Below are 13,206 nucleotides of genomic sequence, written 5' to 3' on the forward strand. Positions count from 1 at the left end.
GATTCTGTGAACGGTGTGTTCCTGCAATGAACAAAAATCTCTACACTGTAAGTTTTGTGGTTGCCTACGTGCTATTTGAAACTGTAACTTGTATTGCATCGTACGCAAATTTTTGTCTTTAGATAAATGTACAAAATTTAACGAAAGTTTATCAACACACAGTACATGCATAGCTGCTCAGTAGTTGTGAAATAGTTTATAAATTTCATGTTAATACCGTAAAATGTCTCTGGATAGAAGTGTAATCAGTTTATAAATTATAGTCATGTGACCGTCATCCGACTTATCATGGCCCACTTTCAAAACTCATACTGCATATTATTGGTTCAAATCATACAATTCATTTGCATATTACCAACAAACATGGTTTACATATTACATGGTTTACATATTTTTTTAATACCATTCACAATGGAATTAAAATATTATCTCTTTATAAAACATAACGATTTGTTGTTGTAAACAATTTTAAATCTGCTTCTTTGGCTGAGGGAATTAGCAAGTTTTCTGAAAGCCATTTTGGAATATTGCACAAAAATTATTATTGGCGTTAGCATAAATTCTTATTTCGGACGTTGTTACATAAAAAAATCCACCACAAAAGTATGATAAAGTTGGGAAGTTGAAATTTTTTGGAAACTATTTAATGTGATATTGTGTTGTATTTGATGTTCTAATTTTGTCTTTATCAATTATGTGTTTTAGGGAATACATGATTATGCTGCATTATGCAAACATGAAATTTGTATGTGATATGCTGTGAAATTATATGGAGATTAACGTTTCCTTGATTAGGCGGTGATGCTGTGCCTTTTTATGATATCACGGTAATTTCTCCAATATTTAAATTATGTGGACATTTTCGTTGTGCACGCTATATTACATTAATGTGAAAAACATTGAACTCCACAATTGAGACAATAACCCCCCCCCCCCCACACACACACACACAACACCATTCTATATAAGGAGAAGGATCTCTATATGGCAACACATTATCGCGTCTATACTCTTCTTCGAATATAATATGACGCTGAGAGGCAATCATTATTGCTGTTATAAATAACCACCATCAGAATTTCAAAAACAAATATTTAAATATTGGAGCTTTTTGTTGAAATGAATTTACCTAAAAGTTGAAGTATACGTTATCGCGTGATAAAGTAAAACTATGACGTCATAAAACATTCTGATAGAGGTGATTTATAATGTATAATAGAAAGATCTCATTTGATGTGCAATTTGTAAATAAAACTAGCCATTATGACACTTTAAATAACATTTCTTTGTAGGTGCCTTAGACGTAGGTCGATTTTTAAACCAGATTGCCGTGTGTTCAAGTCCGGGAAGTATTCTGCTGTTATAGGTGCATGTTTCTTTATAATGTAATTTCTTATAAGTGCAATATAGTTATACTTTCTGAATTATACAGTTTTAAATTGGCTGCTCGTAAGGTTTTCAATCATGTTATGTAATTAGTTTTAGTTTTAGTGTTTGTATGTACGTTATCTGTAATGGTTTCATACCGCAATTAAAATCTGTATTAATGCGCGAATAGTTTCCCTATTGTAAAAACGAGAAGCTCCAGAAGTGTAATGTGTGAAATCTTAGCATAATAACACGGCAGCTTTTTGAAATGGCGGACTTATACGTATAGGTTGGGCAGTCAGCTGGGTCTACTTTTCTAGCAGTTGAAAACTGTAGTTGAATCGACTTCGTTTTTGAAACTTTCAAAATATGCGATAATGATTTTACGCTGTTATAATATGTGATAACTATATGATTTTAAAAGCTAGACAAATCTCATTCAATTCTTAATTCATTGCTTCTTTGTGTAATACAGGAGGTTAATTGTCTGAGGAACTATGATTTGTTTTCCAGATCTGTAAATGGGGTTTCCTGTTGATCTGTGTATGAAATATTATCGAATCAAAACAAATCTCCATATAAGATCATACATCCTTAAAGTGGAACGTTGTTATTCATGTCGTTAATGGTGTCACGTGAACATATTTACGGTCCTCTACCAATATGTATTCGTAGTTTTCTCATCTTCCAGGCAAATATGGAGATTTTTGAACTGATTTGGCGATCTGTCAAATTTACAGTTTAACCGTATATCAGATTGCCGAGTAGCTAAAACGTTCTAATCAACATTTTAAAATCCCATTTCTTTTCTAGGAATAACGGGTTTTCCCCGTGTATTGATTAACGTGTTCTGGTGAAAGTGTAATTCGTTTTTATATTTTTTAATAAATTAAGAACAGAATTTTCCAGCGGGCAATTAATAGCCTAGTTGATTCTGCTAGGCACTGTGAAATATATGGCGTATACACGTGTACGTGTGGTCAATATGTACGCGAGGCAAGCACGTCCCATAAAAATGTAAGCACTATAATCACTACGATTTTTTGATATTTTAAGGTTTCACAAAAAATTTAAAAAAGTAAATAAATAATCGGGCATCCGAACTTGTTTCCTCTGAAACAATAACTTTGCGATTTCCCCGTAGCGTAGTAGGTCTGATATATAAGTTTAAGTTGGTTTCCTGTTAAATATTGTTATTCGTTTTTATGTTATTAAGTATTGTCGTGCAAAATATTGACAACATATCACAGACAATACTCTTTATCTCACCTAATAACCACCAAAAAAAATCATAAGTGTTATTAACTTTTCAGTTAGCGATGACAAATAAATATAAATCAAAATAATATTTTTTTTTAAATCCATATTTCGGAATGATCTTTTCAATAAATCTGAGCCCAAGATCGTAATTATAAATCATATCTTACAATGTCCTACTCTACTGGGACAAATCAGTCTAATGTATTTGCCTTGTCTTTTAGTTAGCGCGATAAATGCATGGCAATCAATAACCGAACACCGTTATGTGTTAATCTTTGACATCCGTTAGTAGTTTCGGATGAGCATTATCATTCCCCCTTATCTTTACGTATGTATTCAAGTGTCATATGAAATGATTATACGCATTAAAAAAAGTTTTTTTATTTCTGTAATCGTTAGGTATCATCGAATGATAAATACACTCCAATAAGTAATCGTATGTCCTACACAGTTCAATATATAACGTTCGTATCGGTAGATATGTTACAAATTGGAAAATCGAAAACCATTATTTTGCCTACGACAGTAATGGTTTTTTATAGTGTGTGTTTTACAGTATGTTTTAAATGCTGTGGTGTCAGTCATATTGTGTTATGGCGTGGAACTGGCGAAAAGGCACTATATTATTCCAAATTTATGCAATGTATATGCAATGTTACCAGGTGAAAAAACGACAGAGGAGTTTTATATTTGATGTGTAGTGTAGTGTAGTGTAGTGTAGTTTAGTGTAGTGTAGTGTAGTGTAGTGTAGTGGTGATGCGTAGTAGTGATGCGTAGTGATGCGTAGTGATGTAGAACAGTGTAGCGTTGAGTAGCTTTGCGTAATGTTATGTAGTGGTTATAAAGACACATCATCGATATGTGAACTGCAAAGACAGCCAACATCCCACCAAATAATCAGGCTATATACTAAATGTATAATATGTGTTAATACAAAACTACTTCGCTACTTTCAACGAACGAGTTTTATGAAATGACCTGACTGATCACAAGAACGGTTGGAAATGGGAATGTGGAAATGTCTCGTCAGCTACCCAGACGATAGATATGGACCGCCATAAGTAGAGTGTCTGGCAATAACAGAACAGTAAAATGAATACTTTTCGTGATTCTAAAACATACTTAAAACATATGTTTTTTCCCATGCTGTGTGAAGTTTATTCACAAACAAGTACAGGCAATGCCAATTTAATAATTAAACTACAAAAGGAGGTATATTATAAATTTAGGTCAGTTTTATTCAATTATCTGAATCTTTTAGAGGATAGAAATTATTCAGATCAATACATTGATATTTAAATGATAAATATATATTGATTCTATGACGTCTAGCGTTCATATACGTACAACGGTGACATTGACCAAAACGTCGTCAATTTTAACGGACGTTTTATGAGATCTGCCTGCGTGCGTTCTTCTGTTTGCTAGTTGATCTTTATATCCATCTCGCGCCCCAGGCAGACAGTGGTGACCCTGACTTTCAGATATTTGTATAAAACCTTTGCATCACAATAAACCTTTAAATATACCGGATTTTGTGAACTACTTACTAAGGTCTTGTTTGTACTTTGCTTTTTCTATTAATTCAACAGCCATCTTAAGACTAATTACTCTATTACGTGGAACTCACCACACGTGCATATGCAGAGGGGGGGGGGCAAGGGTTATTTTCGTTCAACGTAATTGCAATATTTTTTTGTTCGTACAACGTAAATAGCAAAAATTAATTCCGTAATTCTGTAATCACAGGCTAGACGTACAACGTAATCAATCAAATATTTTTTTCGTACACTGTAAAAATGTGTAATCTTTCTCGTACGTACAAAAATTCACATCCACATAAAAAAAATCGTAAAGAATAATCCAGGGAAATTACATTTTAGAAACTGTAAAACGACTAGATGACACAATTCACTACAAAGTTGAATGTCAAGACGTAAAAGGCCCTCTAACCGAATGAAGAGCATTACGAGGATAATATGCGCATGCGTCTCTTCACACGGCGCAGCAATGGTGGAGAATTTGAGTCGGAGAGCTCTTCGGACCATTCAATGTTCCATTTGTTAACACTGTAAACTGTAAAAACGTCTTTTTTTTCTTCGTAAATTGTGAAAAGCCCTTTTTACCGTACCAGCTACCCCCTTGCCTCCCCTCTATGCAGGTATGACGACATTTATTGCGTAGTTCTTGGGAGTTACTGTCCAAATTGATAATAATGCTACCATCAACTAGCAACAAATAAGTTATAAATCATCACGATCAGAATTAACCAAATAGTTAAATTTATGGTCTTTATATTGAAGTGTATATACTTGCGAATAAAGGTTCACATTATCGCGTGATAATGTAATTTGTCTTAAGATGGCTCTTGAATTAATAGAAAAAGCAAAGTACAAACAAGACCTTAGTAAGTAGTTCACGAAATCCGGCATATTTTAAGGTTTATTGTGATACAAATCTATGACGTCATAAACAATTAAGATTAATTTTGTAATTAAAAACGGATAATAACATCTTAGTATTAGGAGTTGTACTTTATTTACCAGGGAAGGTCCAAGCGAATTGAGACATTCCTATAACCACAACATTATTAAATATTTGTGATTCGATGATGACGATGATGATCCCTGGCAAGATGCAATGGCCACCCATCATGACAAACAAATACGCACTCAAACTGTTTGCTATGAAGTTACAGAAACATCAAACGTCATACCATTCGGAACCTGGACCACGAAGGCTGGACCACGTTTCTCGAAATATCTCTAAATCGGTACGTACAATGAGGCGTAGCCGGTAGTAATTTGTATTAACAAAGGTATTATCTTATTTTGTGCATTACTAAAAAAAAGACATTCGTATAATTTAACTCCACGTCCTTGAACCAATTGTCTTTTGGCGATGTTACTTTCATGGCCAATGACATTTTAAACATTCATAGGCGGTTGCAGATAACTTGTTCATAAATTCAGCATATCGAGGTATTCCTGTACAGCTTCTATATATGACAACACGGTCAATATAACAGACTTATGTGGCGATTACACCAAGTGATATTGAAGATTCATCGTGGCGAAGATGCTGTAGGAACCACGTGACAGACATCTAATTTTCCTATTTACTTAGTACATCCATTAAATCAATCTGCTGCAGATGTTCATCGCTCCCCGCCCACTCATTTTTTTTACCGGTTTACGTCGCCATTGAAGGTTTCAGAATCGTGTACGTGTATTTAACCTCGAAAAACATTTTTTACGTTAAGCAGAGCTATATATACGTCTCACTCGAACACATTGGATAGTTGCAACTGCAAGGAAACGAAATAGACATTACAGGAGAATTGAGTGAAATTCAATCAAACTTGCAATGTACGAAATGTCAAATACCGGCGAAAAAAGACTATTATATTCTTTTTAATAACAATAATTATTGTCCCAATTTACAGTAGTTGTTATTGTAAATTGCGATGTGCATTAGTAATGTAAAATTACTATAATTATGATTGTGTTTCATATATCAGGAAATGGACACTATCCATTCAATAAACAATGACGTAACTTGTATTGCACTTATGTCTTCGTAAAATGTTATTGACTATTTTTTGTTGTACGCGCTCCCGTTTTTAATTTTCTCAACAAAAGATAAACGTGGCGTGTGTATTATTTGTACTAAAGATGAAATATGGATGAGAACATGCGATTTTTAATATCGTTTTTTAAAGATGCATTTTGATGAAAACACTGAATATAATACACAAAAGGCGTTTGTGAGTATTCGGTACAACTATAGTTTGATAGGAAAATTGAATTTCTAAATTAGATTGTTTTGATAAAATCAGTGTTTTCGTTGATTCATCGAATGAATAAATGAAAGAAATATAAAAGTTTATGATCATTATTGTAAAGCGACACCGTCGTTCCGCGGCGCGTTTTTCAAATTCATGGAAATGTAAATCACACACGTTGAATACACTGCCTGGGCACGACTGTATGCGCTTTAATACATTTTTAGAGGGGATAGTGTACGTACAATATTATTGGTCGAAAACTGTGAAGTAAATTATCTGACACTCAACCCAAGTTATAAAAATCTCACAAATGAAATGTTAACATTCCGAGTATACTATATCGAAAGTGGGTTTTAAAAAAGGCACTGCTTCCATCTGAATATGAGGTTTTACGTCAAGCGTAGAAATAGTGATTTTGAATAATTATAAAAAAATATATAACTGGAGTAAGTGTTGTTCACTATACTAATATTAATTCTATCACGATGACACTAAAATACGGATAATTATTCGAAAAACGTCAAATGAATTAAGGCATATACACGAACGGAGCTTATATTTTACAAAGCGACGTAAAAGTCGTACCAAGTTCAAAAAACGTACATTTGGTTCAAACAGAGAAAAAACAGCTATTTCAAGGCATGCTTAAAACTAAAAACAGATGATGCTAATTGTGTTGCACGCAATAAAGAAATATATAACTGGCAAGTATGGTTGTTTGAACAAGTTCTCAGATCATTAATTTGCGTCGCGCTATCATTTCCTAGTGTCACTGTTAATTAGGTTCTATATCCAACACATTCTTTGTACAGCTGCACTTGAATCTACCAGAATGCATGAGTCAGTGCTGCAAATAGACGGTCTCCAATATCACTTTATAGTATTTTTGTTTGAGTGTGTCACAAATATGCTGTCTCGTTCACAGCCAGTCGTGCAGTAATCACTATAATCGTCCTCCAAATATCTATTCATCACAACATTCACTGTGTGACGGACGCACTTTAGATTAGCTGCACTGCGAACTTCTCAACAAGTTGCATTCGATTGATTCGTAAGTTTACACGAAATATATCAACTTCGAATCGCATCAGAAACCCGCAAATAGTTTATCTACTGTCACACGCCTAGACCGTATTTCCACCCACTGTTTTAGTACAGAGAAATAAACAACGGAATAATTAGTTATTTTATAATTATAGACGAAAATAACATTAACTGGATGTGGGCAAATCTACATTGTTAAATAAATAGAGCAAACGTTATTATAGCAGTGATGGCCCTGCCGTATGAAAATCATAAATCTCATTAATTGGGTCAAATTAATAGGTAATAAATCATGCGACTCCGTCAAATCATGAACACAAGTGAATAATGTTTTAGTTGTGTTATAAAAAGTTACTTATGTTTGCCTGTGAGCGGTAACACTACTGTGCCAATACCCCGTGGCGACCATCGAACCCACGCGCACCAGAATGTCAATTTGAATTATTTTTTGATGATGGCCCCGGCACGCATTTGTACCCCCTTCGCCTTAAGGGCTGAAAAAATGACTCACAGTAATCATTCATATCTATGCATACCGGAGATGTCACATCTAAAGGCAAGGCTGTGTCACGTTTATAAGTATATTCGAACGTTGGTTCATATGTATTTCCTAGTTTTCAAATGATTGATGTTGTACTGCGAAAGACAGTTTTTATATATATTTTCGAGCATGTAATATTTACATGTTTACAGCATGTTTTTATGTCAATTTTCGAAAGTGTAAAGATTCACAAGCAGACATACTTTTTTTTAGATTGTTGTTTTGCCGCTAGTCGCTATTGTTCGAGTCAAGTTGTTGATACCATTGTGTAGTAACTGATTGCAAGTGTGTGGCAGCATTAATGAAAATGAGATGTTACAGTACCTTTTAACCGCGTTGTTTAAATAAGCTAAACATTAAAATCACATTTAAAACATCACATGGTATATATTTAGAAAGCTGTATCTGGCAGCTTTTCAAAAATGCGGTTAATTTTGATTTGAATCGTGGAATGGGCTTGATTTTTGTCCAAAAAAACAAATAAACAGCATTTTGGCTCAAAAACGTGAACAAATATTAGGGTGAACACGTTTTATTAGGGTGTGTGCTAAACTGTATCATGTAAAGCATAATCTCGCGAAAAAGAAAAAAAAGGGCGAGATAAGTTTGATTGGCTGTCGTTTTGAAAAACAGACAATCATAGCTGATGTTATTCATAAATTACACCTTTGTGTAAGTTTCACGTTTTTATAACTGTTCTGTTCAAGCAATCAGACTATGCAGTAACATTTCTTGGAAAAACACGAGGTGATAAGTATTTGACAATTTCAAAACGATCGGACAAGTGTTGGAGTTCTTTTTAAAAAAATCTAATCTCGACCTCTTTTGAGTATGTACGCCTGAAAAGAGGGACTTTTTTACAGCATAAAAACGTTGGCATGTACTTTCGAAAAAATCAAAAAATCAGGTCTACTTCAAAAGTGTCTAAAGGTGCATCACGTCCTTAATGAATATTGACACCAGTGAGTTAATTGATGAATTTGACTTTCTGATTCTGCTTGTTAATGACGAGTAATCCACTTTCATTTACAGGTTTACTTACAATAATTATCAAATAATTCAATATAAAGTTTAAAATAATGACACTGTACCCAAAAGAAATCGTACGAGCCGAGCAATATTTTATAACAGTTCCAATCGCGGTTGGTTATTATATAGCTCACTGACTGCTAACTCCAGAGTTAGAATATCATCACTATATTATTCAGCGTGATTATCCGTAATTTCAGATCAGACCTGACTTCGATATCTAATTCCGTCTGCAAAGTGTTCAAAGTATTCGTAACTTTACAAACATCTGTTTAGTTACTATTTACGTGACCGCCGTTCTGAACACGATATTAAGTTAATATAAATACGTCTATAGGTTGTTATCACTACCGGTCAATTACCAAAAAAATTACCACTAGCGTTTCCTCTCTGTTGGCTTTACTGAGACCTCTGATATTAGGAATGCACCTGTGTCTGGAAATCGGTGATCAACATACTACGCTCGAGATCATGCGAGCGAGAACGGTCGATGAGCTGGAGAATCTACACGCCGTCAAATTACGACATTGTTCTAATAATTTACATTTAGTAACAAAAATATAGATCATATAATACATACGATTCTTAGATTAAAAACAAAGTTTAAAAAAGAAAAGAAAGACAGTTGATAACATGTATGTCATGCCGACCACGAATATATTTTAATGATTTACTGGTTACATGGTGCATAGATAAAAGCCAAAGACGGTATGGGCGACGTTCATTATTTTTCAGTGCTTCTTAATAGGGGTCCTCATCCAACAAGTCCCTGCTATTATAAAACACTTCAACGCATTAAATGTACGGGGAAAGTATAGTGTTTCCCTCGTTAACACAAATTACAGCAAGCGGGTGTGAAATTGAGATGGGTTCCTGTGTTCCTTTCATCGTGATGAGAGAGCTAATGAGAGGGTGCCAGCGGCAAGGGTACGGTACTCTCGCTAGTTAGTTAGTAATCGGCAACGGAGTCTACATCCAATTAACACTGACGTCAGTGCTTGGTGACGTCATATAACAATTAGTCAAGATAACTTCTCTGATGAGTACCTTTCATTAATCATACAAAGTAAATGTTTGTGTATGTTTGTTATTTTGTGTACGCGGTGTTTGCGTAACACATGTTTTGCTTGATTTCATTCGCCAACACATGGTTTCCAGATAGCGAGGTATGATTCGGTCGCTTGCTTATCATTTCATCAACGAATAAATTCAAGATTGTTAAAGCGCCCACAATCGTCGGGCCCTGAGTTGTGCTCGATGTGAGTCCCATGCGACGTATACAACAGTGTAAATAAACATTGTGTTTATACAATATTAGAACTCGCGCTATGCGGCTTCGTTTTATCTTGGTATACGTCATTTACATAACAACACTGGGTCGTTGCAACTAGCTATACACACGCGTGCATGCCTACCACGCATATCAGCTGAATTGTTGTTTCAGAAATTTAAACAGACACTGTTTTTAACCATAAATTGCATGTGTGGAATATTCTTTGGTTTTAATAGTCATATTAGTAAGTTATTGTTCGGAATCAAATAGATGGAACTGATTCATCGTATTTTCAACTTGAATAAAAACGCATGTCGCCATTATGCGTTATACTGTTTGTAGTGACTGTCATATTTATTTATCCAAAATCCAATGGTGTCTCATATATATAAAATGAATTTCAGGTATATTTATTAGCAGTTTAGTGTTAAGCCGCTAGTGTGATAGCCATTTAGAATAACAAATTTATAAAAAAATAATTGAATGACAAGACCGACAATGGTTTCTTTAGAGGGGGAGGGGTCAAACACCCAGTCGAAAAAATAATTTAGCAAAATTTCAGGAGAATCCCGTGACATTCTGTTATTTGTAAGAGGTCGTGAAAAGCTGGAGGTCCTGGGGTTGTTTTTTGAGACATACTCTTCGAATGCTCGCGGTGGACTACTGGGTAAATAGTGTTGTCTCGCATGAGTACAGGCTTTCTTATATTCGCCGGTGAGACCCGGCTCAATATTACGTCTCGTTCTTGTACCGATTTACAACAACCTTCGAAAGTAACCGATAATATCGATAGTAATGTCTAGTTGTGATAAGTACCGAAGAAAACTGTGTTTTCGCGAATTAGTTGTAGATTCAGGTTGCGTGATGTCTCAAATATATAGGACATAGGAGTGCGAGATCATATCGAAAGCAAAGAGTGAAAATATATAAATAGAATAGTCGGAGTTTAACTGACTGTGTTGCCTTCTCACCGTATAAGCAAATAGATAGATACTTAACCTCTGGAATTATCGACTGTGTTTGGTGATTTTAATAGTACTGCTTCGATCAAGTAAAACTAATTGCTACGACTTTTGTCGTTCTAAATTTTAAATAATCAACAAAATAAGATATGATTAAATGTAACATAGGTAAAAATTGTGTTAAAACATTGGCAAAAACAGCCAATTTGCAATTGAACTCTCATAAGGTAAAAAACTTAAACAACACACACAATAGCACACACAATTGGTTATTGTATCAGAATATTAGAAAAAAAGACAGCGGCATTCAGAATGTTTTTCGGTTTATCTTTGTGTCACCCTTGTAATAAATGATTTCCAAAATAAGATTGTGAGTTCAGTAACAATTTGACACTCGAGTCAAATCATATATACGGAATTTAATACGTCAAAACATTCAAGCTGCTCTCTGATTGGTCGGATTGTTAGGTGTCATAGTTAGGTAGCCAATCAGGCGCAACCTAACATTGTGGACAACTGAATTTCAAACTGTGGGTGAGTTCAATTTTTAGGCGTGGATTTTCGCTGAAATATGAATTATAGTTGCACATGCTTTCGCCTCATTATGATTATGGAAACTATATTATCTCAGGGGAAAATATAGGGTTACTTAGCAACAAGAAGATCAAAGTTGAAGTCATAGCATCGAGTCGTTGCAGTTATTAACGTATATTTTAAAAGATCTAATATATTTGGTGTACGATTTGGAAATGACTACAATTTTCCCAATGTATTTATTTATTTATTTATTTATTTATTTATTTATTTATTTATTTATTTATTTATTTATTTATTTATTTATTTATTTATTTATTTATTTATTTATTTATTTATTTATTTATTTATTTATTTATTTATTTATTTATTTATTTATTTATTTATTTATTTATTTATTTATTTATTTATTAGTTTTGTTTGTAATCCCCTCTAGGCTGAAAGTAGTGCAACTTGCGCAAATGACGAGAAAATAAAATATTTAATGAATCTGGCGTTCCGCAATAAAATTGTTCTCATCCACACATAACACTCAATCTGATTATACTTGGCGATTTCATCAAAACATTATTTGGTTGAAAGACGAATTCATTGTATCTATAAACCCTTCAATGTGATGCAAATTTATGAAACTATTTCAGATTTACAAACAAACAACAGTTGATCATACAAAATTCACATATAATTATGTAGAAAGGTTGTGTTTGTTGTGACGCTCTTAGATTTTCTTAATATGGTAATACGAATTGTAAACATGTTACTACTTAAAACTCCGCCGAATTACTGACTACAAATTAAACTGAAGTTACTTTCGTGAGACTGTAAAGTCGTGCACATGGATGAAAATGTAGTGTCTCCCGTCGATGGATAATCGATTATCAGATTATTTACTAATCTACTCGTAGACGCACAATCAAGTTTTAAGAAAAGATAATTCTGTCAAACTGCGTTGATCCACATCAAATGTTGCACAATATCGATAATGGCTACTTCACTGGCGTCCGCTTGCTCGATTTGTCCAAAGCCTTTGATCTCATTAACTACAATCTACTATTAACAGAGTTTTCAGTGTATTGTTTTGTCAGAGTATGCTGTTAATTGGTTTAAATCATACCTGACAAATCGACAACAATTTGTGTATGTTATGGGCTGTATTTCGAGAACGGACTTATTTTGTTTAAATGATATGGTTTTTAAAACAGAACCCCCTGAGCTTATCATATGCCAGACACTTCATGATAAATGATAAAATTAATGATGATCTAAATGTAGCTACAAATAATGACGTTAAATAAAATAATTAATGAATAATTATATGCTTATAAAAGTAAATTCGTAGCTTAGGCTTAAGCATGCTTAAAACTTATAAAATATATATATAAAATAAATGTTCCTTAAAAAAATCGCT

The sequence above is a fragment of the Saccoglossus kowalevskii genome, chromosome 17 (genome assembly GCF_978046115.1).
Source record: "Saccoglossus kowalevskii chromosome 17, keSacKowa6.1, whole genome shotgun sequence".
Lineage (NCBI taxonomy): Eukaryota > Metazoa > Hemichordata > Enteropneusta > Harrimaniidae > Saccoglossus > Saccoglossus kowalevskii.